Source organism: Agelaius phoeniceus, chromosome W, assembly GCF_051311805.1.
Source record: "Agelaius phoeniceus isolate bAgePho1 chromosome W, bAgePho1.hap1, whole genome shotgun sequence".
NCBI lineage: Eukaryota > Metazoa > Chordata > Aves > Passeriformes > Icteridae > Agelaius > Agelaius phoeniceus.
Window position 1 is genome coordinate 148142 of NC_135301.1, and position 26100 is coordinate 174241.

Genomic DNA, 26100 nt, shown 5'->3' on the forward strand with positions numbered 1-26100 from the left:
CGGTGCTCTGCGATGAGGCTCTGAGCAAGCTGCTCGATGGAAGCACGTCCCTGCCCACGGCGGCAGCAGCCTTGGAATGAGGTGATCTTTAGAGCCCCTTGCAACCTGAATTCTTCCATGATTCTGTGAACTGAAAAAAGCAGGGAAAGAAATCTGTAAAGGTCACTAAATGCATCCAAGCACATCCCCATGGATCCAATCCTCAGCAGCCCATCCAAGGCAAGGTCAGAGCTCTCTGCCCACCGAGGACACGGCAAGCAGCACGGACCTTTCTCCCACTCTCCAGCACGGACCTGCGAAGCCAGAGAGAAGTTTACAGACACCGGAGGGCGGCGGGACGGGGCGGGACGGGGCGGGGCGGGCGGTCTTACCTTGCAAAGATGGCGGCACAAAGGGGGGGCAGCGCCGCCGCCCCGCCGGGATTTTCCGGCCCGCCGTCGCTTCCGCCGCCTGGAGAGGCGCGTGCGCGGGCTCGGGGGGGGGTGCAGCCCCGTTCCGACGGCGCTCGCCCGCCCCCGCTCGCTGCCCCCGGCCCGCGGAGCGCTGCGACCGCGCCTCCGCCGCCCGCCGAAAGCGGCCCCGCCGGGCCGCCCCCCCCCCCCGGCCATTCTTCTCAGCCATGGTGTCCCTTTTGCACTCCTGAACGTCTTTCACCCCTCCCGGCCATTTACCGAGCCCGCCCCGCCCGCCCCTCGCTCCCGCCCCGCCCGCCCCTCGCTCCCGCCCCGCCCGCCCCTCGCTCCCGCCCCGCCCGCCCCTCGCTCCCGCCCCTCGCCTCGCTCGGCAGCCGCGTCCTTGCCCCGCCCCCGGCAGCCAGCGGCGAGGGGCAGGGCGCTGGCTCGGGGGGCTGCAGTACCGCGCTCTGGCCACAGGGCGGCAGACTCCCGGGTCCGCGATTTTCCCGCGCTTTTGGCCGCCATTTTGAGAAGGTCAAACAAACTCCTCGACATTGGCGACGCGCCGCTCCCATGATGGCGGCCGAGAAAGGTCTCCCCCCCTTCCCCCCCCAGCCGAGAGAGGCGGTTACTCAGATGCCGGTCAGAAACCCGCAAAATACGCCCGCCCGCAGCGCCGCTGACCCTACAGCCCGTGCCGGGTACACCTGAAACGCAAGAGAATATCCCGCCGGGACCGCGCCGGCGTTCCGTGCAGGCAGTCCTGATACACACACCGCGGGCCTCCGGTTGCCCGCCCTTTTGGCCGCCATTTTGAGACGGTCAAACAAACTCCGCCACGCGCCACGCCCAAGAGGGCTGCCTGGCGGCGGCGGGCTGCAGTACCGCGCTCTGCCCACAAGGCGGCAGCACTGCCACCCACCCCAGCCGGGGGCGCCGCGCGCCGCGGGGCTGCGGGCGGCCAAGGCGGCAAAAAAGAACAGGGGCCATCCCCCCCAAAAACTCCTCTAAAAATAAATGCCAAAAACCTGCCTCTTACCCAACAAGAACCAAATAAGCCCCCTTTCTTTCAAACCTTCTTTAAATAAATTTTATAGTTCTAGTTTTCCTAGTTCTATTCACACACATATTTATACCGGACAGTGATGTGTTACGTCATTTATACAATCTATTATGCCTATTCCTATTATCTGTATTTATTCATACTTTGTGGTTTTATCCATATCAGTATATATTGATTGTAAATTTCTATACTTCGATTTACATTTCTATCATACTTTTATTATTCCAAAAATAATCCCATCTCTAACCAAACAAATACCAAAAAACCCTTCTTTTAAACTATATTGAAATAGTGTTATATTTAGAGCTTGCATAATTATATTCACATTTATAGTCACAGTTTATACTGATGCATTCTATTCATAATTACATATCACATATATATCATTCACATCATATAGATAAATTATTATTTTTATTATGTACCATATCTACTGCTACAACTTCTTTTTTCTAATATTTTCAATTTTTATATCCATCTTGATGTATTCATGAGATATTTTTACAATTAGATTTCTACCTTTCTATTATTTGTATTTGTAGTTTTTATAATAAAACCCCTGCTTTTGCCAAACAAAAAACAAAACCATCCTTTCTTTTAAACTACTTTTAATAATATTGTTGTATTTATATTTACCATACCTATAATTTTTTAGATATTATATCATAGTGATGGACTATATTTAGAGCTATTTTATAGCTACTTGCTATAATATATCATCATAAGATACATACAGTATCACTTGTATTACGTGTTGTATGGATTTATGTCACTTTATATTTACAATCCTTTAATAATTTTATATATATATCTGCAAAGATTCGAAACACATTTCTACATTTAAAATTTCGTTTGAGTTGTGTTTATATTTATCATCTCTATTGATATATCTATAAACATACACAATACTCTATTAAAAACTACAATATCTTATTGGAATACACCATGACTTATGTTAACTGTTAAATTTTAAATAGAGATCGAATAGATCAAAATAAAAGTTTATTCCCATTTCTACACATCTACTCGTTTTGTTTAAAGATAGCTATCCTTAGAATTTTACATTTAAAATCCAATTCCTAAATGCAATGACAAAACAAACAGCATCGAATTCCCACCAATGTCTTCCAAAACCATCAAGATACCTCCACCAGCCAAACAACTGCCAGCGAAAAAAACACACAACACTCTTTTCACTAACAGTTCTCATCACATCAGAAAAATTGAACCAAACGAAAAGAAAACCCTTGAGAAACCCACGCAGCAAATCACAAAAACCTCTAAAAGAACCCAAACCAACTCACTCAACTCCAATCAGTGCCACTGACCCTGAACGTTAGTTTAAAAACTAACCGAAATTCTACATCTACACTAACTCAAAGAATAAGCAATACTCTGTCAAAAGAACTTTAGAAAGCGAACTAATGAACGAAATAGAAAAAAAAAAAAAAAAAACCTCAGCCAGTAAAATATAAGAAAATACCTACCCAAATAAAAAAACTACTTAAAAAGACCCACCATATAAACACCCACGTTCCCAAAAATAAAACTGATCAATAACCACCAAATACGTCAAAGGACAACAAGAAACGAAAAAAAAAGAAAAAAGAAAAAAAAAAAAAAGAAAATAATTTGTAAAACAAAAGTCCCCCAAACCAAAGCAACTTTAATTTACGTCAAAAAAATTATTCCCAACTGAAGAATAAACGCATAGAGCCTCATTCGATCAAAATAAAAATACCACCCAGAAATAAACACAAAGCCGAAAGAGAAACGTAACCATTGACAAGATCTCCCAAATGATCCGTAACAATAAAACGTACACTACAATCAAACAAACCAAAGAAATAAAAGCCCTGGAAGACGAGAAACACAAACGCAATTAGAGAGATTTTAAAAACCCCGCTGCTATTAACGACACGACGCCACCTCGAACCCACCGAAACAAACGCTACACGCCCACGCTAATAAAAGCCACGGCGACAGAATTAAAATCCGAGCCGCTGCTTCACCCAACGACCCGTAAAAACCATTGCACGCCTTTAAAAACAGAATAGCCCGGCAAAAAAAATATCCGACTACAGAACTCGATTCAAACCAAACCTTTATCGTCACCACCCGAAGAACCGAGAACCGTACCGGTCAGGAAGAACGCCATAGCCCTTAGCGCATACCCGCTGCGACCAGAACAAACCCGTGCGATGGATCCCTACAAAGCCACCTCCGAACCACGACACCCAAGAACTTGCGGCAGCCCAACCCCGCGCTGCCGGCCCCGGACGGAGCGCGGCTCCCGGCGGCAAAGCGGCTCCTCCGGCGGCTGCTCCGGCGCGCAGGGGCGGCGCCGCCCCGGAGAGCCCCCCCACCCCCGCCCGCTCCCCCTGCCCGGGGGGCCCCGGCGGCGCCCGAGCCCCGCGCCCGGAGCGGACAGAGCGGCCGGCACCGGCCGGGCCGGCGCAGCAGCGCCCGCGCCGCCTCTGCCGCCCTTGGCCGGCCCGGCGCCAGCTGCCCTCGGCTCCGCACGGCGCCTCGCACCGGCAAAGCGGCTCCGCCGCTGCCGCGCCAAATTCCCCCGTGCGCCTCGGCACCCGCCCGGCCCGGGCCGGCAGCGCTCCCGAGCGGCAACGCTCCGGGCCGGGCCGCGGCCACAAGAAGCGCCCTCAAATGCAGCGGCACAGCCCGACTGCAGCCCTGCAAACGCCGCCAGAGCTGCGGCTTCCCGCAACTCAACCCCGAAACTGACGCCGCGGGCGGCGCTCACCTCGCTTCAACAAGGGCAAAGAAATGGCTTCTCCCCTTCAAATTCATCCCCTAGGAGCGCAGAAAAGAAGGGGCTTTCCTCCAATGAAATCCTGCAAGCCATGTGCAAAGGGGGATTTTGACCTCCATTCAAACCCTTGCAAAGGAGGGACACCAGCGCTGTCCCCTCCATTTAAACCTTAGGATGATGAAAATGGGCTGGCTACCTTCAAATCAAAGCCATCCGATGACAACAATACTTTGCCCATTCCCGTTCAAATGGAACGCAGGGATTCCCTGTCACCCCTGGGATACCCCTAACAGCCGGGAAAAGGCAGCTTTTCCTTCAACCGACATCCTTGGAACCGCAAGCGAAAGCGGATTCCCCCCAGTTCAAACACAGACAATATTAGGAGAGTAGCTGCTTGCCTCTCCTTCATTTCTTTTGTCTTCACAAGCTCCCTTTTTGTTCCTGGGGAAGCGGGGAGGGGGGACTGCCAAGATCCAATTGAAAAGGGAAAGGACCAAAGTCCCCGCTCCAAATCCACACGCGCTCACCCGTTCGGCTGCTGCTTCCCGGCACAAAGATTCGTCCCTCGGCACCTCCTTGAAGCGATGCTCCGCGGATCCAAGTGCGTATCCAGGTGTTCGCCCAGACGCTGCCAGAAGCTCTCGCAGTCCTTCCATGAGACAGCCCCGGGAGCCCCCCCACGAACCCCTCTACTCAGCAGCTCCATGCAAAAGGCAGCTGAGGCGAAGCCTCCCCCTAAAACAGCCTCGCCCCCCCGGCAGGAGCCGGCCCCTCATCATCCTCACAGCTCACACCTGGCGCTGCTCCGAGCCCCCCATCATCCTCACAGCTCACACCTGGCGCTGATGCCACTCTCCAACAGCGCCTCTCCCCGTCCAGCACACAGCCCGCTTCTCACAGACACAGAGCCAACAGAAATCTGCTCCGGGTGCTGGCTTTTCTTAGTCCGTCTGCTTCCACAATTCAGACACGGACGTGCGCTGATGGCACTGAGGGAAAGCTTTCCAGTGCACAAAACTGTCATTCTGGTAGCACGCTTTGAGACGCCTGCAGAAAAAGCAGAATCAGCGCCGCCTCCTAAGAGCCCTGCTGAGGAACCCCGCCCTCCTTGGGACACCCAATGCAGCAGAGCTCGAAAAACGAGGGCAAAAGTCAAGCTTGGAGTGGAAAAGGACAATATAAATACAGCAGCCTTTCAAGAAAGCCTTCACACAGTAATAGTGGGAGCCGGTCACATTTCTTCTTTCCTTGCTCTCTGGAATGACATCAATACGAAGTAAAAAACCCACACGAAACACAAGGCAGAGCTGGGATTTGACACGTCTTCCTTTTGGCTCTCGGGATGACAAGCGCCTCTTCCGGGACTGCGACACGCTTTGGGCGCTGGCAGAGAACGGAGGCAAAAGGTGCCAGAGAGCCCTTTCTATCGCCTTCAGCCCCTGCAGCTGTTCTGAGGGTTCCAGGGCACAGCTCGGTCCGTTCCTAGATCAAAACCTCACGGCAGTATCTTCAGAACTACTACGCATCTCCAGTCGGAACCTTCTACGTTCCTGTAAACAAATGAGTGCATAGAGAGGGTTTCTCCCCAGCTGAGTTTAGAGACCAATTCCTATTCTTTAGCAATACCTAGAAAACCGAATGCCTTGCCAGGTTTTAGCATCCTACACCCACTCACCCCTCCCTGTGCATTTGGTGGCAGCTTTGGGTCCCTCTGGGGGACGGCACCCAGCGTGACCCCCGCCCCTCGCCCGCCCCCCACCTGCTCCTGCACCGCCGTGGGGCTCCCTCTCCTGGGCACCTTGGGCTGCCCCCAACGGCATCAGAGCCCCGAGTCTTCACCCCGCCTTTCCCTGACCCCCAAAGAAGGCTCCGAACGAATCCGACTGCCCCGGACAGCAGCGCAGCGCTTCCCCCAAGCCCTTCCCACACGTGCATGGCCCCAGCAAGGGATTCTGCTGCAACAAGAAAGGGGGGGCAGCCCCCAGAAGGCTTGAGGTTCCTGCCCAGCCTCGCTGTCACGGGCCAGGGGCAGCGAGAGAGGGAGCGGCACAGACGGCGGGGACGGCCCGGCACGGAGCGGGGGCCGCTCTCAGCGCGATGCCGGCAAAGCCGCAGCTCCGGCGCTGTCGGCCGCGCTGCTTGAGCGGCACGGGGGGATCCGCCGAGAGCCTCCGGCCCCGCGCGGGGACTCCCGCAAGGGCCCAGGGGCGCCGGGCTCCGGCCCTCGGGGCTTTATTCTCCGGCAGCCCGAGCCCCGCGGCTGCGGGGCAAAGAAGGAAAGGGGGCACGGGAAGAGAGGAGCGAGAGCAGGGCACGACAAAGGGCGGCGAGGGAGCTCGGGCTGTGCAGGAAAGCGGCACGGGAAGGGAAAGCCCGGGACGAGGGTACACGGAGGCTGGGCACAGGAAGGAGACAGGGGGAACAGAAGGGAGTAGCGGGCTAGGGACAGGACAGGAAGGAGCCGGCTTTGCGGGGGGAGAGGGAATGGGGGAAAGGGAGCGAGAGAAGGCGAAGACGGGGAGAAGGAAGGAGGGCTAGAGAGAGGGACAGGCGGGGAAGCCTCCCAGAGCCCCGGCTGCACCCCGAGCCCGGCCCGGCGCCTCGCCCTGCCCGGGATGCTGCGGCGCTCGGCGGAGCTCGGCTCGCTCCGGAGACGCTCGGCTCCAGTCGGCTCTTGGCGCCTCCACTCGGCTCTTGGCGCCTGCATTCGCCTCTTCGGCCGAGCTCGCCTCGCTTCGGCCCAACTCCCAGCCGCTCTGTGCCTTCGGCGCGCCTCGGCTCCGCTCGCCTCGCCTCGGCTCCCCGACGGCGGGCGGGCAAGCGCCGCCGCCTCCCGTTCAGCTCGCCCGGCTCGGGGCTCTCCCGCTGCCGCGTCCCGCGGGCGGCCCGGCCACGGCGCGGACACGACCGGGAGCGCGGGCTCGGGCAGGAGCTCATTAGGCTGGGAGCGCACTGGCGCTAAGCAGCGCGCACGAGAGCAGCAGGCTCGCTTCGCCTGAGCTCGTCTCGCTTCGCTTCAGGCAGCCTCGGAAGCCTCGCCTCGGTTCGCTCGAGGCCGTCAGGGTCGGCCGCTCTCGCCTTGCTTCGGCCGAGCTCGTGCGATTCCCCCGAAGGCGGCGGCGTTCGGTTGTGGTTTTAGAAATATCCTCCTCTATCGATTGGATCTCTCTACAGTTAGATTTATATTTCTAGAATACTTCTATTAATCCAAACAAAAACCCCATCTCTAACCCCATCTCAAATAAATACAAGAAAACACCTTCTTTTAAACGGTATCGAAATATTTTTATACTTTGTATAGTTATACTCACATTTATATTTATCGTTTCTTTTGATGCAATCTATTAATAATTATCTATAATATCTATAAAATTCTAGACATGTATTTAAAGTATTATCTATATTATGTATCGTATCTACTGCTGCAACTGATTTTTTCTTCTAGTTTTAAACTTTATCTGTATGTACTTATGATATCTTTCTAGACTTAGATTTCTACCTTCATATTCTTTGTATTTATCATTTTTATCATCAAAACCCTGCCTATTGACAAGTTAAAAAAACCGCTTTCTTTAACGATCTAAAAAATATTTTTATATTTATAATTTTCCTATTTCTATTTATAATTTGCTCTCTAGTACGTGATAACATACCTGCTCCTGCACCGCAGTGGGGCTCCCTCTCCTGGGCACCTCGGGGTGCCCCCAGTGGCATCAGAGCCCCGAGTCTTCACCCCCCCCCTTTTCCTCTAGTTAGAAACTACACTGGAACTTTTTTCTGGAAACAAAGACATGACCTAAATCCTCTCCCCGTGTCCTAGACAGATAGATGTTCAGTTCTTAGTTGCCTGGGCAGCAGTTTCTTCAATAGAATGATAAACAATATGGAAACGTTTTAGCTACAAGCAAATAGGCAAATCGGAACAAGGTCCTGGTGGCCAGCCACTGCAGTTCTTTTGAAGCAATTTTTTAAACAATCAAATACTGATACCACAAAAAATAAAGCAAAAAGCTGACTACCGGCTAAGAAAGAAGGAAAAATTAACTTTTGACGACAACAACAACATTCCAAGGACACAGGCTTTTTTCCAATCTCAGACCTTATTACTACTACCTCTCTTGGGAATTCTCATCGTGGATCCCAAAAGGAATAAATCCCTCAGCGTGTCCTAAAGCACCAAGGAGCTACCTACAAGTGAAGGTGGCTACTTTCAGTGCAGACACAGCTGATGACACAGCAGCAGCACAGTTCTGTGCTGCACAGGGATAGTACTGTCTCCTCTTCTCCAGCAGCTGACTCTCTCCTGCCATGGCTTCTGTAAATGCATCAGAGCACGACCTTAAACACAAACAGGCAAGAAAACACCATCAGAAGTCTTTCATTAAGCAGTACAAGAAGGGTTCCAAGCAGAGACCAACAGAATTTCAAGGAAGCAGTATGCAATTAAACCACCTCAGACTCGTTCAAGTATCCGGCAAAATGGAACCATTCAGAAATGACAAAGAAAACCCCCCCAAGTATTTATACAGGAGTCCTTAATGTCAGAAAGGGGATGACAGGTTATGTTCAGATAAGATGAATGTTTATTTGGATCTATAAATAAACTTCTCTCGTGGTCCTTTGCCAAAAAATAGAACCTACAAGTGAACACCTACACCTGCCTCAAGAGACCTAACGAGCCCCTGGCAGCCACTGGCATCAAAGCGCAGTGGATGTTTCTAATCCAGGGGAAGGAGAACAATATCACCTTTTGTTCTCTCCAGTTTGTTTCCTCTGCAGTCCTAGCTGCTCCTTATGATTTTTACAGTCTCTGTATCTTCTCGGGCAGCGCTGAGTCTGACGACCGGGATACGAGAGTCCTTCCCTGCCCTACGGAGAGAACCAGGAAAAAAAGTTCAAAAAAGAACAGGGCAGTTTGAAGTTAATACCTCCGACGAGAAGCAGCACCCGACAAACAGAGCAACGGTGAACAAAGCGTGACACCTCCCTGGGGACAGAAGACTTACAAACTCTCCGGGATTTACAATTCCAGTAACCAAGCCCTTCAGCACAGCAGCCAAGTGTCCCATTAGGTGGTGCTGCACCAAAGCACGATCCGAGAGGTTCCAAAGAGTGAAATGCACGTTACTGTCCAAAGACGTAAAATCTTGCAAAATAACAAAACTACAATAGATCTAAACTACAGGGCAAGAGTACCAGTGTTAGCTTGAGGAGCTGGAACCATCCAGGTGAGCAACTGCTAACTGGATCCTCAACAGAGTTTGAGGAACCCTTCAGGATACAGAAGGGTTTTCCCCAGAAATTGCACAGGCCGAGTTTTGATAGAAGTGCACTTGCCAGATGCTCAGAAACGTCACCCATCCTTCTCCGGGTGTCCTGAGAGAGCTGCGAATGGCTCTCACCTGGTTTGAGCTGGTTCTGTAAGGGCTCAGGGTGAATTTCACCAGATGCAACCAAACTGGGCAACACCCAGTGGGACAGAAGGAACCCAAAGCTTGTTTTACCCAAAGCTTGGGTAAGCAGAGCTCCAGCAAATACTGAGGAAACGGACAGAACGGGGTAACAAATAATAAACATACCTTTTTTAACTTGCCTTTTTTTTTTTTTTTTTTTCAGATGAGCAAAACAATTAAGGAGAAGGTGGAAACCTCACCATGACTGAACATTTCATCACCTGTAAGCTGACCATCCTTAGCATAGAGGACTCCAAATTTAAAATTCACCAATCCCTGGGAAATAAAACCAAATGTTATTTGGTAAACAGTCAAACAGAAGACATAAAAATTTGTTTTCTCTAATCTTTGCATACATCCTACGCATTAGAACATACATTTTATACCATCTCCTAATACATAATGATTTACCTTTAAACTTTGATAGTATAGCATAAAATCATTAACTTAAATTGGTGATCTATTATTATTTAGTTGGTGCTTCAAGTTATTTTTGCTGTCATGTTCAAAAAAACAGGACTTATTTTTACTGTAATGAGCAATTGATTTAGAAGTCATCAAAAGCCCATCAAAATACAAAGCCGTATTCACCGGACGGGTCTGTGAGCAAGAAGTAGTCAGGCTTGTACTCACCTCTTGCCCTTCAAGAACCAATAAATCCTGTCAACAAAAACAGCATCTTTAGCCCCCTCCTATTAAAGATTCTACAAGGATGATGGTTTTATTTGTGTTTACAAGTTTGGATTTGAAATGGCCAGTTCAATGGATAAAGAGACAGTTTAAGTAGTATTAGATTATTATTATTCTTATTATTAGCTACTGGAAGAAACAAACCATTGGTATCTATACTTAATTACTTCTATTTCCAGGAAATCATAAAGAAAAAGAACCAAACAAAGAAAAGTCACTTCCTACCTTTTGTATCTCAGGATGTAAAATGTCTCTTGGGCTCTTCTCCAGTTTCTCCAGACTCCTGGCACTGAAATGCAAATGAACGAGTGCTTTATAGGAGGGCAAGTGCACATTCCAACCCCGAACCCCCAACCGATGGCAGTTACAGCGCTTACAAAATGAATCCTTCCCAGAGCCTCTGGGAAATGGAACGGTTTGTGCAACTGCCATTTCTTCCCCAAAATACTAACTCCCAACACTTCCTAAACTGAGTTTGCATTTTAAAAACAGAAATTAGGGAGACTCAGGGTGGAGATCAGGTTGAAATTGATTTCCTTCTAAAGCACAGGGCTCTGTTCCATCACCCTTCACTTGGGCTCCACACAGAATCACGGGGAGCATTTTAGGAGGGCTCAAGAACCAATTCTATTTCTCTCTTTTTTCTAGTTCTCTCTCTTCCTAAATAATTCAAGGCAAGTCAAATGAAAAAGGACAAGTTCAGCATCAAATTCACACTTTTTCCCTTTGACTGCTCAAGAACAGGCTTTAAAACCACTTCTTGCTGCCTTCAACGATTAAGACTTGCAAAATCATTTTTACATGTGTGATAGGTTTATCATAAAAACCACAGAACGCAAGCTCTGAATTACAGGAAAAGGTACACAGGCAAATATCTCAGCTGATGGTGGCTTATTTCTAAACACAGACCTTAACGGAGATTGCACGGAGAATGTTTCAGTGGGACTCGAAGGGAAAAATATTTTCTGAGTACCCTGTAAACAAGAAAAGCTAGGCTATGTTACAGGACATACCCACTTGTTCTGCATATTCAAATAAGATTATCAATAAAAACAGTTAAGAAGGAAGAAAACCAAGGTAATTTTACTCAGCTATATTCACTGCCGATTTAGAGGGAAAAAAAAGTCACGGGTGCTGCAAAGAAAAAAAAGTGAACCAGAAACGCCTACAGTAGAACTTTAAAACAATTGCTTGGATAAAAGCAGCTCATGGAACGTGAAGTAGAAAAAAAGCGAAACCAGTATCAGACCTGCCTATTTTCTTACCATTGCACAAGAAAATCCGACAAGCGGTAGAAAGTCACTGCCTAAAACCGATCCTAGGATGTAACCGAGAACAATGGAGGCATTTGCTAATCTAAACGGAAACCTTTTCCGGACCCTAGTGTCAAATCACACGTTTTGTCTCTCAGCAGCTCGAGGCTGGAGAGCATTTCCCCTGGGGGTCGGGAGGGCAGGGGCACAAGGGGCTGAGTTTGCCGATCGCACCTGTGCCATCAGAAGGATCCTGCCCGGCGCTCCTTGCGCTCGCCATTCTCCGGGCCATCGCTGTGTTTTACTGCTCAGCGATGCCGCTCCATCCGTTTGCGTGGAAGAAAGAGCCACGAGCACTGAGGCACTCAGCAGCCGTGTCATGCCAGCGATGTCGAGCGCTCTCTGCTCGCAAGGCTGAGCCCGCCGCGGAGCCGCCTCCGCAGCCGCTCGTCCGCCCCCGCCCGCAGCAGCGGTAGCGGCCCGAGGGAGACGGCTGCAGCTCGGCGGCTCCCGCGCCTCCGCCAGCCCGAGGGCAGCCGCCGCACAGTGACCGCGGCAGCGCCCGGCGCCGCTCGCCCGGGGCGGCTCCTGCAGCTCCCGGCCCGCGGCAGCAAAGCACCGCCTGGCGCTCCGCCATCGGCGGGCGGCAGCGCGCCCCGCCCGAGCTGAGCCCCCGCCACCGGGACCGCTGAGCGAGGCCGAGGCACCGGGCGGACGCCCCTTCCGCGCCGCTCGGCTCCGTGCGGGCGGCCGGACGGAGGCTTCGCCCCTCCAGCGTCGCTGCCGCGGCTCCGTCCCGCGTGGCACAGGCGCCGGGAGCTGCCCGCTCCCCCGGCGCGCGGCCGCCTCGGCCCGCCAGCCATTCATATGGCGCGTCGGCCGTTGCGTCAGACGCCGCGCTTTACGGCCGCAGGGCCTGCCGGGAGTTGGAGTCTCGGACTGACAGCCACCGCTCCGTTCTCCGCCACCGGGAGCTGCGCTCCCGCCAGGGGATCAAACGGCTCCTTCGCTCCTGGGCGCGGAAGCACCTTAGGCAGCACCGCCCCTCCCGAATGTCCTTTCTTTTCCACTCCAACTCTTTTTTCTTTTTTTCACTCTGTTTTTCACCCCCTTTTCCACTTCCGCTCTTTCTTTTTCACTCTCACCCTTTTCCTTTTTCATTTTTTTTCTTCCTTTCTCTTCCTCCTTTTTTTTTTCTTCCTTTCCTTTTTCCTTTTCTTTCTTTCGCTCTTTCTTTCTTTCTGTCTGTCTTTCTCTATTTCTTTCTCTCTCTCTTTCTTTCTTTCTCTCTGTCTCTCTCTCTTTCTCTCTGTCTCTCTTTGTCTCTCTCTCTGTCTCTCTTTCTTTCTTTCTTTCTCTCTTTCTCTCTCTCTCTCTTTCTCTCTGTCTCTCTTTCTTTCTTTCTCTCTTTCTCTCTCTCTCTTTCTTTCTTTCTATCTGTCTCTCTGTCTCTCTCTCTGTCTCTCTTTCTTTCTTTCTCTCTTTCTCTCTTTCTCTCTGTCTCTCTCTCTCTGTCTCTCTTTCTTTCTTTCTCTCTGTCTCTCTTTCTGTCTCTCTCTCTCTCTGTCTCTCTTTCTTTCTTTCTTTCTCTCTTTCTCTCTCTCTCTCTCTCTCTGTCTCTCTTTCTTTCTTTCTTTCTTTCTTTCTTTCTCTCTTTCTCTCTCTCTCTCTTTCTCTCTGTCTCTCTTTCTTTCTTTCTTTCTCTCTTTCTCTCTCTCTCTCTTTCTCTCTGTCTCTCTTTCTTTCTTTCTCTCTTTCTCTCTCTCTCTTTCTTTCTTTCTATCTGTCTCTCTCTCTCTGTCTCTCTTTCTTTCTTTCTTTCTCTCTGTCTCTCTCTCTCTGTCTCTCTTTCTTTCTTTCTTTCTTTCTTTCTCTCTCTCTCTTTCTTTCTCTCTGTCTGCATTCTGTCTTTCTCTTTCTTTCTTTCTTTCTTTCTTTCTTTCTTTCTTTCTTTCTTTCTCTCCTTCTCTCTCTCTTTCTTTCTTTCTCTCTGTCTCTCTGTCTCTCTCTGTCTCTCTTTCTTTCTTTCTCTCTGTCTGCATTCTGTCTTTCTCTTTCTTTCTTTCTTTCTTTCTTTCTTTCTTTCTTTCTTTCTTTCTTTCTTTCTTTCTTTCTTTCTTTCTTTCTCTCTTTCTCTCTCTCTCTTTCTTTCTTTCTCTCTGTCTCTTTTTCTGTCTCTCTCTCTGTCTTTCTTTCATTCTTTCTCTCTCTCTCTCTTTCATTCTTTCTCTCTGTCTCTCTTTCTGTCTCCCTCTCTCTGTCTCCCTTTCTTTCTTTCTTTCTTTCTTTCTCTCTTTCTCTCTCTCTCTCTCTTTCTTTCTCTCTGTCTCTCTTTCTGTCTCTCTCTCTCTGTCTCTCTTTCTTTCTTTCTTTCTCTCTCTCTCTTTCTTTCTCTCTGTCTGCATTCTGTCTCTTTCTTTCTTTCTTTCTTTCTTTCTTTCTTTCTTTCTTTCTTTCTTTCTTTCTTTCTTTCTTTCTTTCTTTCTTTCTTTCTTTCTTTCTCTATTTCTTTCTCTCTCTCTTTCTTTCTTTCTCTCGCTCTCTTCCTGTCTCTCTCTTTCTTTCTTTCTGTCTTTCTCTATTTCTTTCTCTCTCTCTTTCTTTCTTTCTCTCGCTCTCTTCCTGTCTCTCTCTTTCTTTCTTTGTCTGTCTTTCTCTATTTCTTTCTCTCTCTCTTTCTTTCTTTCTCTCGCTCTCTTCCTGTCTCTCTCTTTCTTTCTTTGTCTGTCTTTCTCTATTTCTTTCTCTCTCTCTTTCTTTCTTTCTTTCTCTCGCTCTCTTCCTGTCTCTCTCTCTCTTTCTTTCTTTCTGTCTTTCTCTATTTCTTTCTCTCTCTCTCTCTTTCTTTCTTTCTTTCTTTCTCTCTTTCTCTTCCTGTCTCTCTCTTTCTATCTTTCTCTCTCTATTTCTTTCTCTATTTCTTTCTCTCGCTCTCTTTCTGTCTCTCTGTATTTCTTTCTCTCTCTGTTTCTTTCTCTTCCTTTCCTTTTTCCTTTTCTTTCTGTCTCTCTTTCTTTCTTTCTTTCTGTCTCTATTTCTCTCTTTCTTTCTCTCTCTCTCTCTCTTTCTTTCGCTCTCTTTCTGTCTCTCTCTTTCTTTCTGTCTCTCTTTATTTCTTTCTCTCTCTTTCTTTCTGTCTCTGTCTCTTTGTCTCTCTCTCTCTTTAATTCTTTCTCTCTTTCTTTCGCTGTATTTCTAATCTTGGCTTTCCATTCTAGCTTTAGAATAAAAAAAAGCAGCAGTAGAAACGTTCAGCCGACTGGGGAGTGCAAAAAACCCCAAAACGGCAATGATTTTAGGAAAACTATTTCCTCCATGGGAGCCTGAAATTTTCTACAGCTGCAGGTAACATAGAGCTTTTATTTCTTCTTCTATATAGATTATACTTTATACTCTATTTATACATCGCCCCCTGCCGTCTGCTTTGGCGCACTGCAGGCACAGCGCCCCCTGCCGTCTGCATGGGCGCACTGCAGGCAGAGCGCCCCCTGCCGTCTGCATCGGCGCACTACAGGCACAGCGCCCCCTGCCGTCTGCATCGGCGCACTAAAGGCACAGCGCCCCCTGCCGTCTGCATCGGCGCACTACAGGCACAGCGCCCCCTGCCGTCTGCATCGGCGCACTGCAGGCAGAGCGCCCCCTGCCGTTTGCTTTGGCGCACTACAGGCACAGCGCCCCCTGCCGTCTGCATGGGCGCACTGCAGGCAGAGTGCCGCCTAATGACGTCAGCCCGTCGACACGGCGCCCCGCCCAGGACACGCCCACTCGGGCGGCCCTCGCCATCTTGTACAGCACCCCTTGTCGGCCAGGGCGCCGCCAGCCTGTACGGCAGAATTTTACGGCAGTCGCGCTTTACGGCACAATTTTACGGCAGTCGCGATTTACGACACTTTTACAACAGTCGCGCTTTACGACACCTTTTACGACAGTCGCGCTTTACGACACCTTTTGCGACAGTCGCGCTTTACGGTACCTTTTGCGACAGTCGCGCTTTACGGCACCTTTTACGACAGTCGCGCTTTACGGCAGTTTTGCGACAGTCGCGCTTTACGGCAGTTTTGCGACAGTCGCGCTTTACGGCAGTTTTGCGACAGTCGCGCTTTACGACACCTTTTACGACAGTCGCGATTTACGGCAGATTTGCGACAGTCGCGCTTTACGACAGCTTTTACGACAGTCGCTCTTTACGGCACCTTTTGCGACAGTCGCGCTTTACGGCACCTTTTGCGACAGTCGCGCTTTACGGCACCTTTTACGACAGTCGCGCTTTACGGCACCGTTTACGACAGTCGCGCTTTACGGCACCTTTTGCGACAGTCGCGCTTTACGGCACCTTTTGCGACAGTCGCGCTTTACGGCAGTTTTGCGACAGTCGCGCTTTATGGCATTACCCTTTATGGAACTTTTATGGTACTTTACCGCACTTTACGGTTTTTATTTTGCTTTTAATCTATTTTTGTTTTTTTTTTTAAATTTTTTTTTACTTAATGTTTATTTTTAATTTTTCAAGCTTTTATTTTTCTAATTCTATTTTTTATTTACTTATTATTTTTAATTTTTCTATTTCTAAAGCTTTTTATTTTATTTTTTAAATTTTATTTTTTATTTAATTTTTAATTTTTCTATTTTTAAAGCATTTTGTTTTTAATTTAATTTTTAAAAAATTTTTCTATTTTTAGGGCTTTAATTTTATTTTTTAATTTTATTTTTATTTTTCAATTTTTAAAACACATTTTATTTTTCTAGTCATATTTTTTATTTAATTTTTATTTTTAATTTTTCTATTTATAAGGAATTTATTTTATTTTTTTATTTTATTTTTGATTAAATTTATATTTTTTTCTATTTTTAAAGTTTTTATTTTTTTTTATTTAGTGCTGCCTAGACCAACTCAAGCTGGTGATTGTGGTGGTGTTTGAGGGTCTTGCATTACGGCACTACCTTTTATGGAACTCTTACAGCACTTTACAGTTTTTATTTTGTTTTTCATTTATTTTAAATTAATTTTGTTTTTTTACTTTTATTTAATTTTTATTTTAAATTTTTCTATTTTTAAAGCATTTTTATTTTATTTTTTAATTTTATTTTTTATTTACTTATTATTTTTAATTTTTCTATATTTAACGTTTTTTATTTTATTTTTTATTTTTTAAATTTACTTACTATTTTTAATTTTTCTATTTCTAAAGATTTTTATTTTTTATTTTTTTAAGTTTAAAGTTTTCTATTTTTAAAGCATTTACTTTTTTATTTTTATTTTTTATTTAATTTTTATTTTTAATTTTTTTATTTTTAGAGCTTTAATTTTATTTTTTAATTTTATTTTTTATTTTTAATTTCCCTATTTTTAAAGCATTAATTTTATAATTTTTATTTTTCTATTTTTAAAGCTTTTATTTTATTTTTCTTTTTTTTTTTTTTTATTTTTAATTTTTCTGTTCTTAAAGGTTTTTATTTTTTTTTTATTTAGTGCTGCCCAGACCAACTCAAGCTGGTGATTGTGGTGGTGTTTGAGGGTCTTGCATTACGGCACTACCTTTTATGGAACTCTTACAGCACTTTACAGCACTTTACAGTTTTTATTTTGTTTTTCATTTATTTTAAATTATTTTGGTTTTTTACTTTTATTTAATTTTTATTTTTAATTTTTCTATTTTTAAAGAATAGAAATTATTTATTTATTTATATTTTATATTTTATTTATTATATTTATTTATTTTATTACATTTCATTTGGTGCTGCCCAAACCTGCTGTAGTGCATTTTTATACTTTATAATACTTTGAAGTAGTTTTGTTTTGTATCCCCATATTTTTCCCAAATCGTTTATCCCAAACTGTACCCCCCTCCTTCTACCTGTGTTATCCCTCTCCCAGGATGAGATCATCCCCAAACCCCCACCCTGGCTCTCTGTCAATCACTCAGCCTCCCATCCCCTCCATGCAGAAGTTTCGGTCCAAGTCGTCCAGTGATCAGCCAGAGGCCAGGGGTCAGCCCCCCGAGCCTTGCCCCATACGCTGTCCTGTATGTCTATGCCCCAGCATCCATCCCTTAGGGTCACTTATTGGTTGGTAAAATGTTATCTACTTTCGGTTTCCACCTCCCTTTAAATGTAACCTTGGCACATCTCCCTGGGGCTCTTGGCAGGAGGCCCCTGAGGTGCAGGAGCTCCTTTGGGACTCCTAATAAAACCTTGGATTAACCCCTGCTAAGAGTCGGCCCTTTATCATCTACCGATGTCTCTGGTGTCTCTTGTGCTGCACAGGGGCCTAGCCCAGGTGCCCTCAGCACCCTCGGGGCACAGAGAGTGTCTCCCCCCAGCCCAGGTGCCCTCAGTTCCCTCGGGGCACACACAGAGAGTGTCTCCCCCCAGCCCCGGTGCCCGCAGTACCCTCGGGGCACAGACAGTGTCTCCCCGCTCTCGGCCGTGTCAGGGCTGCCCCCCGGTGTCTGCCGACTCGGGACCGCACAAACCCGCTCGGCTGCTGATTGTGGCGGTGTTTGAGGGTCCCCAGGACGAGGGAAGAGACGAGAATCTTGACTCCACCTCTCAGAAGGCTGAAATATTATTGTATGATCTCTATTATATTAAAAGAAAATGAGATAGTAGAACTATACTAAAAGAGCAAGGAGACATCAGAAAGCTGGAAAGGAATGAATAATAAAAATAATAAAATAAAATAAAATAATAAAAACCTGGGACTGCTCACAGCCCCGACGCAGCTGGACCATGATTGGTCATCAAGTAGACACTGCACAGGAGACTAATCCAAGATGCCCCTGTTGCTAAACCATCTCCAGCCCACACTCCACAGCCAGCAGATCGTTATTGGTTCCATTTCTGTTCTGAGGCTTCTCAGGAGAAAAATCCCAGCAAAAGCATTTTCATCAAACACGTCAGTGCCAGGTGATGGCACAGGCAGCATCGGCCGGCCGAGGTCACTGTGTCATCCCTGCCAGCCCAGGTGTCACAGCAAGGAGGAGAGAGTTCACCCTGTGCTCACCCTGCAATACAGAGCAATACAACACACATATTAACACAAGATGATAACCTTTTTCTATTTTCTTTACATGTGGATTTATTGTTATAGGAAACCCAAAACAACAAAAGCACACAAAAAACAACACTCATCTACAATTAACACCCCCTTCAGATGACACACGAAGTCACCCTCCCTCTCATCACAACTGCTAAATTACACCCCAGCAATCATTGGTCCTCGGGAACGTGGTTCCCGGGAGCCTCAAAAAAAATCTTCCTGCCTGACAAAAACCCCGGTCCCTGGACAGTCCGCGCCCAAACTCTGGTGATGAGCGTCGCCTCACAGACCGACTGGGACCGAGGAAAAAAAAACAGCCGGCGGGGGGGAAACCCAGCTGGGGATTTTTTATTCTAAATTTAAAAATGAGTTGAAAAACTTGAAAAGCAAAAGTCACACACACAAGGTTAAATCCAGTAATCCAGTCGGCATGCGCTGACACATGCAGAGATGAGCAGACGCAGACAGACACAGACACATGCTCTCACACACGCTCACACGCTCTTCCCACTTACACACTCGCTGCGGCCCTTACTCGAGACGCTGAAGAACGTGCTGCCACACATCTTCTGGCTGCGCTCCTTGACGTCAGTTGGTAGGTTCTGGGGAAATCGGTAGCCTCGGGGACCTGTGAGACGACAGGAAGCGGTCAACGAGTGGCTATCTGACAGCTAGGACTTGTCTCCACTCTGGACCAATAAGTTTTCTACCCAAAATCCCATAAAAGACAGACGAACAGTAAAGTTTTTATAACTCTTCTACCTGACTGTGACTACGTGCCCGGGCAGGGCAGCTCCAACCATAAGTGGTACAATATAAGTACACACAACAATCTAAGTCGATGCATACAGTGCAAGTGTACATAGAGGGTAGGTACATACAGTATAAGCCAGCACAGGTACACACAGTATAAGCCAGGACTTGAGATAACTCGCTGGAAGATGAATTCTTGAGTCCTATACCCTTGAGAAGATGGAACCTATAGAAGTACTGCAGTCACATGAGGAGGGTGCAAGACACTCCCTCTAGCAGTCCAAGAAAATGGCATGGAAAAAAAGGCACTACCAAAGCTGGTAGTGAGAAGGAAGATGGATGAGAACATCTTGTCCGTTTGAGACATTCCTGTCTCAAAGAGTAAAAATGTAAAGATGCCAGAGTAAGGGATATCCAGAAAGGAACGTGAGTAGAATACAGCCTATATGGCACAGAATAGTGCCGATAAAGCATTGAGACGTAATAAAGGCCTATGACGTGGAAGACAACGGACACAGACACGGACAACACAGACACGGACAACATAGACACAGAGACAAGTGGCAACTGCCTGGCACTGTCCCCTTAGGCACCCGAGATGCCTAGCGCAAGATGTGCCAGAGGCTGATGATGCCAAAGGAGAGGAAGCCCTATGACGATAGCATGTGATGATGAAATGTAACTCGTTAAAAGAAGTTAGTGCCACAGCAGTTAAGAGGATGCTCGAGAGGCTCAGCGAGCCTAGAGAAGGAAGCCGACGGCCAGGTGACCGTGGCTGTAGCTCCGGACGTGAAGGCGAGCTCCTCAGGGGAAAGATCCGTGACGACGTCGGGCCGAGGAAGGCAGACAACGCAAAGTTCACGAGAATCCTGAGATGGGTCGGAACTGCCCTGCCCGGCAAAGGCTCTGGTCAGGCTGAGGAGAAATCCTCTCCCTCTTCTTCCTCTTCTTCCAGAGAGCTGGTCCCACTACAGACCTCTCCGCTAAGCTGACATCAAATTGCCCTCTGTGATAGTAAAGGTTTTTCCCCTTCTCCCAACTGCTGGCCCCGACACTTATCTTTTGGAAAAGGAGCAGACAAAATCCATCCTCGGTCGGACGTGGATGGTGAAATGTGCTCCGTGTGTGCCTCGGTGCTGTTGTTTCCAACCTTTGGCTACGAGGCTCCTCAGGGTACCTAAGACAAAACAGAAAAGGTGACTATTGCCGTCAAAAACAGTAATCCCCAGGGCTCCTCCGCACCCCTGCCCCGGCCCACCTCAAATCTTGATTTGACTCCAGAGGGTGCCCAGAAGATACCTGCAAAAAGAATAGGTACACACTGAGCATGCTGCTGTGTAACACTCACCTGTGAGTCAGCCTGCCTAAACACCGACTCACCTGCCCTCCTCTGTTCCTTGGCATGCCTAGGGCAGCGACAGCACCTGCAAAGAAACAAAGCAGAAAAGCATGCTGAGACACTGTGAAAACACAACCTCCCAAATCTGACAAGGATGCCACACTGATACCTTAAGCTGCACACAGCTGGAATGGGCATGCCCGGCCAGGATAGACGGCAAGTGGACCACCTAAAATAAAAAGTGGAGATGCTAAGAGCTGCACCAGAAACTGAGACATCAGCAAAAACAACTGCTTCTGTACACTACTCAATGCTCACCTCGCCCACTCGGCCTTGACTTCCTAAAAAGAGAGCCATCATTTATGCTCTCTCTACAGAGACAAACAGTGACTGACCTGCTCGGGGGAATCCCCTCACCCGGGATGGGGGGCTCTGCCCTGGATTTCATCCTTCTGCACCTGAAAGAAAGGACAAAAATCAAAGAGCTGCAGGATAACTTAAGAGCTCCAGACATCTTGTGCCCATCTACAAATCCCACCTAGAGTCCAACGACACCCCACATTACAAACATCAAGTCCCCGGGACTTCTCCTATTGCACCAGGCTATGCAGCAAGGCAGAGCAGCTCCAGCACAAATGTGTGCAGACACCCGTGACACAGGACAGGACAAACAACGGGGACACAACAGGAACAGAAATCTCTGGGTAAGGAAAATGACAGCGAGCACCAAGAGGATGCAAAATTAGAGGACCGAGGTGAAACTGATGGCGGGCTGATGAAGTTCAGAGAACCCTGGAGGAACAAGATGCTAACTGAATGATTTATTCCAAGAACTGCAAAGATGGATGCCCGAGAATCCTACGGTCAGAAGCCTCTACCTGTCCCCACATTCTTACAAGTCCTAATCCATCATAACAGAACCTTGCAGGGTGCAGCTGTCCATACAGCTCAGAACAAGACCTGAAAAGACATCTGACTGGATGCTTCGAAAAAGAGTTGCCATTCTGATACCTGTCTGAGCTGCCGAGTTAAAAGTTCCATGGCATCGGTGCCAGGGCAAGGAACGCTGAGAGTACAGATACTAAGACTGGTGCCAAGGTTTCTGACAGGCCCCTCAAAGGGCTATGATAAAAGACATGAGATATCCAACAACACATAATACACAAAAGACAAGTGACACAATACACACTGGGACTGCTCTGCCCCGCTCACCTCAGCACTGGGATCAAAAGTGAGATTTTGCTTTTATGGGGCCTAAGGGGCCACTTCATGGACACCCCCCCACCTCCAAAGCTACTCACCTCCAAAGCGGACTCAAATCCCCCCCTCCCAGTAATTCCCAAACCAGCACCCTGCTTTCATCCCCCCTGGGGGTCGTGGCCCTCTACTTCTCTCTCAGACATCTGGGGATGCCGGTCTCAGGTGCAAAGAAAGGCCACCTCGTCAGCTGGGAAGGTCCTGCTGGCACCAGGCTGGTGTCTCTTAGACAGCTGTATTAAAGAAAACCAAACATCAATGCCTGATCGTGGCACCACATTGGCCAAAACCCCACAAGTCTGCTCCTCACCCTTCTCTTAAGAACGCTCAGCTGCTCGGGCCGCATGCTTCGGGCACGCTCAGAGACCGAGGCCGTCATCACAGTGGACGCCTGGGTTAAGAGGAGATGAGGTGATTTGGCACGGCTGAAACCTGAGTGGACCCTCGCTCCTCCCCCCTACTTCCCTGACTCACCACAACTCCTGGGCAGCTGCCGGAGGCCACCTGGATGGCACCTTTAAATAGAAAAGTTCAGGGTTTCATCACCAAGTCCTGTAATGCATCCACAGGGCTCACATTTGCAGGAAACCCGGTGCATCGGCTGGCTGGTGACAGGGGCTTGGCATACTCCGAGTGGATTGCCTAAAGTGCACAAACGAGAATGGAAGCTTAGAGCTGCACCAGAAATTGAGACCTGAGCAATAACAACTACTGCTCTCCACTGCTCACCTTGACAGCTGGTATCCACATCTGCTTCCTAAAAAGAAAGACAAAGAACAGTGCTGTAACAGAGTCACCATATACACTTCTGCTGCAGAGACAAACGGGGCCTCACCTGCACGGGGGAAACCCCTCACCCGGGATGGGGCCCTCTGGCACACATTTAATCCATCTGAATCTGAAAAAAAAGTTAGGACAAAACTCAAACTGTTGCAGGATAACTTAGGAGCTCCAGACGTCTTGTGTCCATCTACAAATCCCATCTAGAGTCCCACTACACCCCACATTACAAACTCCCAGGGACTTCTCCTACTGCACCAGGCTATGTGGCAGGGCAGAGCAGCTCCGGCACAAATGTGTGTGCTGACACCCATGACACGGGACAGGACGTGACAGACAGGGGGGACACAACAGGAACAGAAATCTCCTGGCAAGGAAAGTGGCTGCAAGGACTCAGAGAACGCAAAAGGAGATGACCAAGATGAGACAGATAGCAAACTGATGAGGCTCAGAGAACCCTGGAGGAAGATGCTGGCTGAAAGATTTATTCCAAGAACTGCAAAGATGGATACCCAGGAATCCTACGGTCAGAATCCTCACCCTAACCTCGCATTCTTACAAAGCCTAATCCGTTGAAATGGAGCATTGCGGAGCACGGCTGTCCATGCAGCTCAGAACAAGACCTGAAAAGCCACCTGACTGGATGCTTCCAAAGAGAGATGCAGTTCTGATGCCTGTCGGAGCTCCCGAGTCAAAGGTTCCATGGCCTGGGCACCAGGCTGAGGAACACTGAGATCACAGATTCTAAGAATGGCGCCAAGGTTTCTGACAGGCCCTTCACAGGGCTAAGATAAGAGACATGAGATACCCAAACATCACATAATACACAAAAGACAAGGGACACGATACACACCGGGACTGCTCTGCCCTGCGCACCTCAGCACTGTGATCAAAAGTGAGACTTTCCTTTTATGTGGCCTAAGGGGCCACATCTTGGCTACCCTCATCTCCAGAGACAACTCAACCCCCTCCCCCCCAGGAGCCCCAACCCAGCACCCTGCTTTCATCCCCTCTGTGGGTCGTAGCCCTTGACTTATCTCTTGGACATATGGAAATCCCAGTCCATGTCAGGTGCGAAGGAAGGCCGCCTTGTCAGCTGGGAAGGTCCTGCTGGCACCGGGCCGTTGCCTCTTAGACAGCTATATCAAAGGAAACCAAACATCAATGCCTGATCCTGGCACCACATTGGCCAAAACCCCACAAGTCTGCTACTCACCCTTCTCCTAAGAAGGCCCGGCTCTTCGGGTCGCACGCTCCGGCCGCGCTCGGAGGCCGATGCCATCGTCGTGGGGTGCGCCTGGGTTAAGTGGACAGGAGGTGACGTGGCATTGCTGAAACCTGAGTGGACCCTCACTCCTCCTCCCTACTTCCCTGACTCACCGCAACTCCTCGGCGGTTCCTGACGGCTGCCCGGAACGCGGGGCTCGCGAGAGCGGCAAACCCGGTCTGGCGGCCCGTTGGGGATGGGAGCTTGGCATGCTCCGAGCAGATGGCCTAAGGCACAAAAATGAGAATGGAGACTTAGACTTGCCCCAGGAATTGAGACCTCAGCAACAAGAAAGGCTACTGCTCACCTTACCCTCTTGAACTTGACTGCTGAGATCCTGCTATACTTGCTAAAAATAAGGACAAAGAACAGCGCTGTAACAGGGTCACACTTGACACATCCCCTGCACAGACAAATGGTGACTGACCCGCTATGGGGAACCCCCTCACCCGGGATGGGGTGCTCTGCCATGGATGCATCTGCACCTGCAAGAGAGTTAGAACATATGTCAAACACCTGCAGGATGACTCAAAAGCTGCAAACACCTTATATCAATCTAGGAACAGCATCTAGAGTCCAAGTACACCCCACATGAAAAATTTCAACTCCCCAGGGCTTGTCCTATTACAAAAGGCTATGCAGCAGGGCAGAGCAGCTCCGGCACAAATATGTGCAGACACCCGTGACACAGGACAGACAGGACACAACAAACAATGGGCACACAACACAGACAGAAATCTCTTGGCAAAAAGGATTACTGCGAGCAACGAGAGCATGCCAAATGACATGACTGAGGTGAGACTGATGGCAAGCTGATGTGGCTCAGAAAACACTGATGGAAGAAGATGCTAACTGAATGATTTATTCCAAGAACTGCAAAGATGGATGCCCGAGAATCAGACCGGTCAGAAGCCTCTACCGGTCCTCACATTCTTTCAAGTCCTAATCTGCCATAATGGATCCTGGCAGGGCATAGCTGTCCATACAGCTCAGAACAAGACCTGAAAAGACATCTGACTGGATGCTTCCAAAGAGAGATGCAATTCTGATACATGTCTGAGCTCCCCAGGCAAAGGTTGTAAGGCATGGGTGCCAGGCCAAGAAATGCAGAGATCACAGACGATAAGAACAATGCCAAGGTTTCTGACAGGACCCTGAAAAGGCTAAGGTAAGAGACATGAGATACCCAAACAACACATAATGCACAATAGACAAGGGACACAATACACACCGGGACCGCTCTGCCCAGCGCACCTCAGCACTGGGATCAAAAGTGAGATTTTGCTTTTATGGGGCCTAAGGGGCCACTTCATGGACACCCCCCCACCTCCAAAGGGGACTCAAAAACCCGTCGCAGGATTTCCCAAACCAGCACCCTGCTTTCATCCCCCCTGGGGGTCGTAGCCCTCTACTTCTCTCTCAGACATCTGGGGATGCCGGTCTCAGGTGCAAAGAAAGGCCACCTCGTCAGCCGGGAAGGTCCTGCTGGCACCAGGCTGGTGTCTCTTCGACAGCTGTATTAAAGAAAACCAAACATCAATGCCTGATCGTGGCACCACATTGGCCAAAACCCCACAAGTCTGCTACTCACCGTGCTCCTAAGAACGCTCAGCTGCTTGGGCCGCACGCTTCGGGCACACTCAGAGACCGAGGCCGTCGCCACAGGCGACGCCTGGGTTAAGAGGAGATGAGGTGATTTGGCACGGCTGAAACCTGAGTGGACCCTCGCTCCTCCCCCCTACTTCCCTGACTCACCACAACTCTTGGGCAGCTGCCGAAGGCCACCCGGATGGCACCTTTAAATAGAAAAGTTTAGGGCTTCATCACCAAGTCCTGTAATGCATCCACAGGCTTCACATTTGCAGGAAACCCAGAGCATCGGCTGGCTGGTGACGGGGGCTTGGCATACTCTGAGTGGATTGCCTAAAGTACACAAACGAGAATGGAAGCTTAGAGCTGCACCAGAAATTGAGACCTGAGCAATAACAACTACTGCTCTCCACTGCTCACCTTGACTGCTGGTATCCACATTTACTTCCTA

The 26100-nt window shown here is 48.6% G+C and overlaps 2 long non-coding RNA genes across 2 annotated transcripts; both read right to left on the reverse strand.

Moving 5' to 3' along the window:
- Nucleotides 1–7609: 7609 nt before the first annotated feature.
- Nucleotides 7610–12487, reverse strand: LOC143696629 (uncharacterized). The gene is made up of 4 exons (XR_013186021.1): nt 11859–12487; nt 10597–10660; nt 8976–9957; nt 7610–8566 (listed from the first exon to the last, which is right to left on the reverse strand). It is a non-coding gene; the product is annotated as an uncharacterized LOC143696629 (long non-coding RNA).
- An 11559-nt stretch (nt 12488–24046) lies between these two features.
- On the reverse strand, nt 24047–25549 carry LOC143696606 (uncharacterized). Its single transcript, XR_013186004.1, has 3 exons — nt 25435–25549; nt 24509–24544; nt 24047–24408 (listed from the first exon to the last, which is right to left on the reverse strand). It is a non-coding gene; the product is annotated as an uncharacterized LOC143696606 (long non-coding RNA).
- Between the last annotated feature and the right edge of the window lie 551 nt (nt 25550–26100).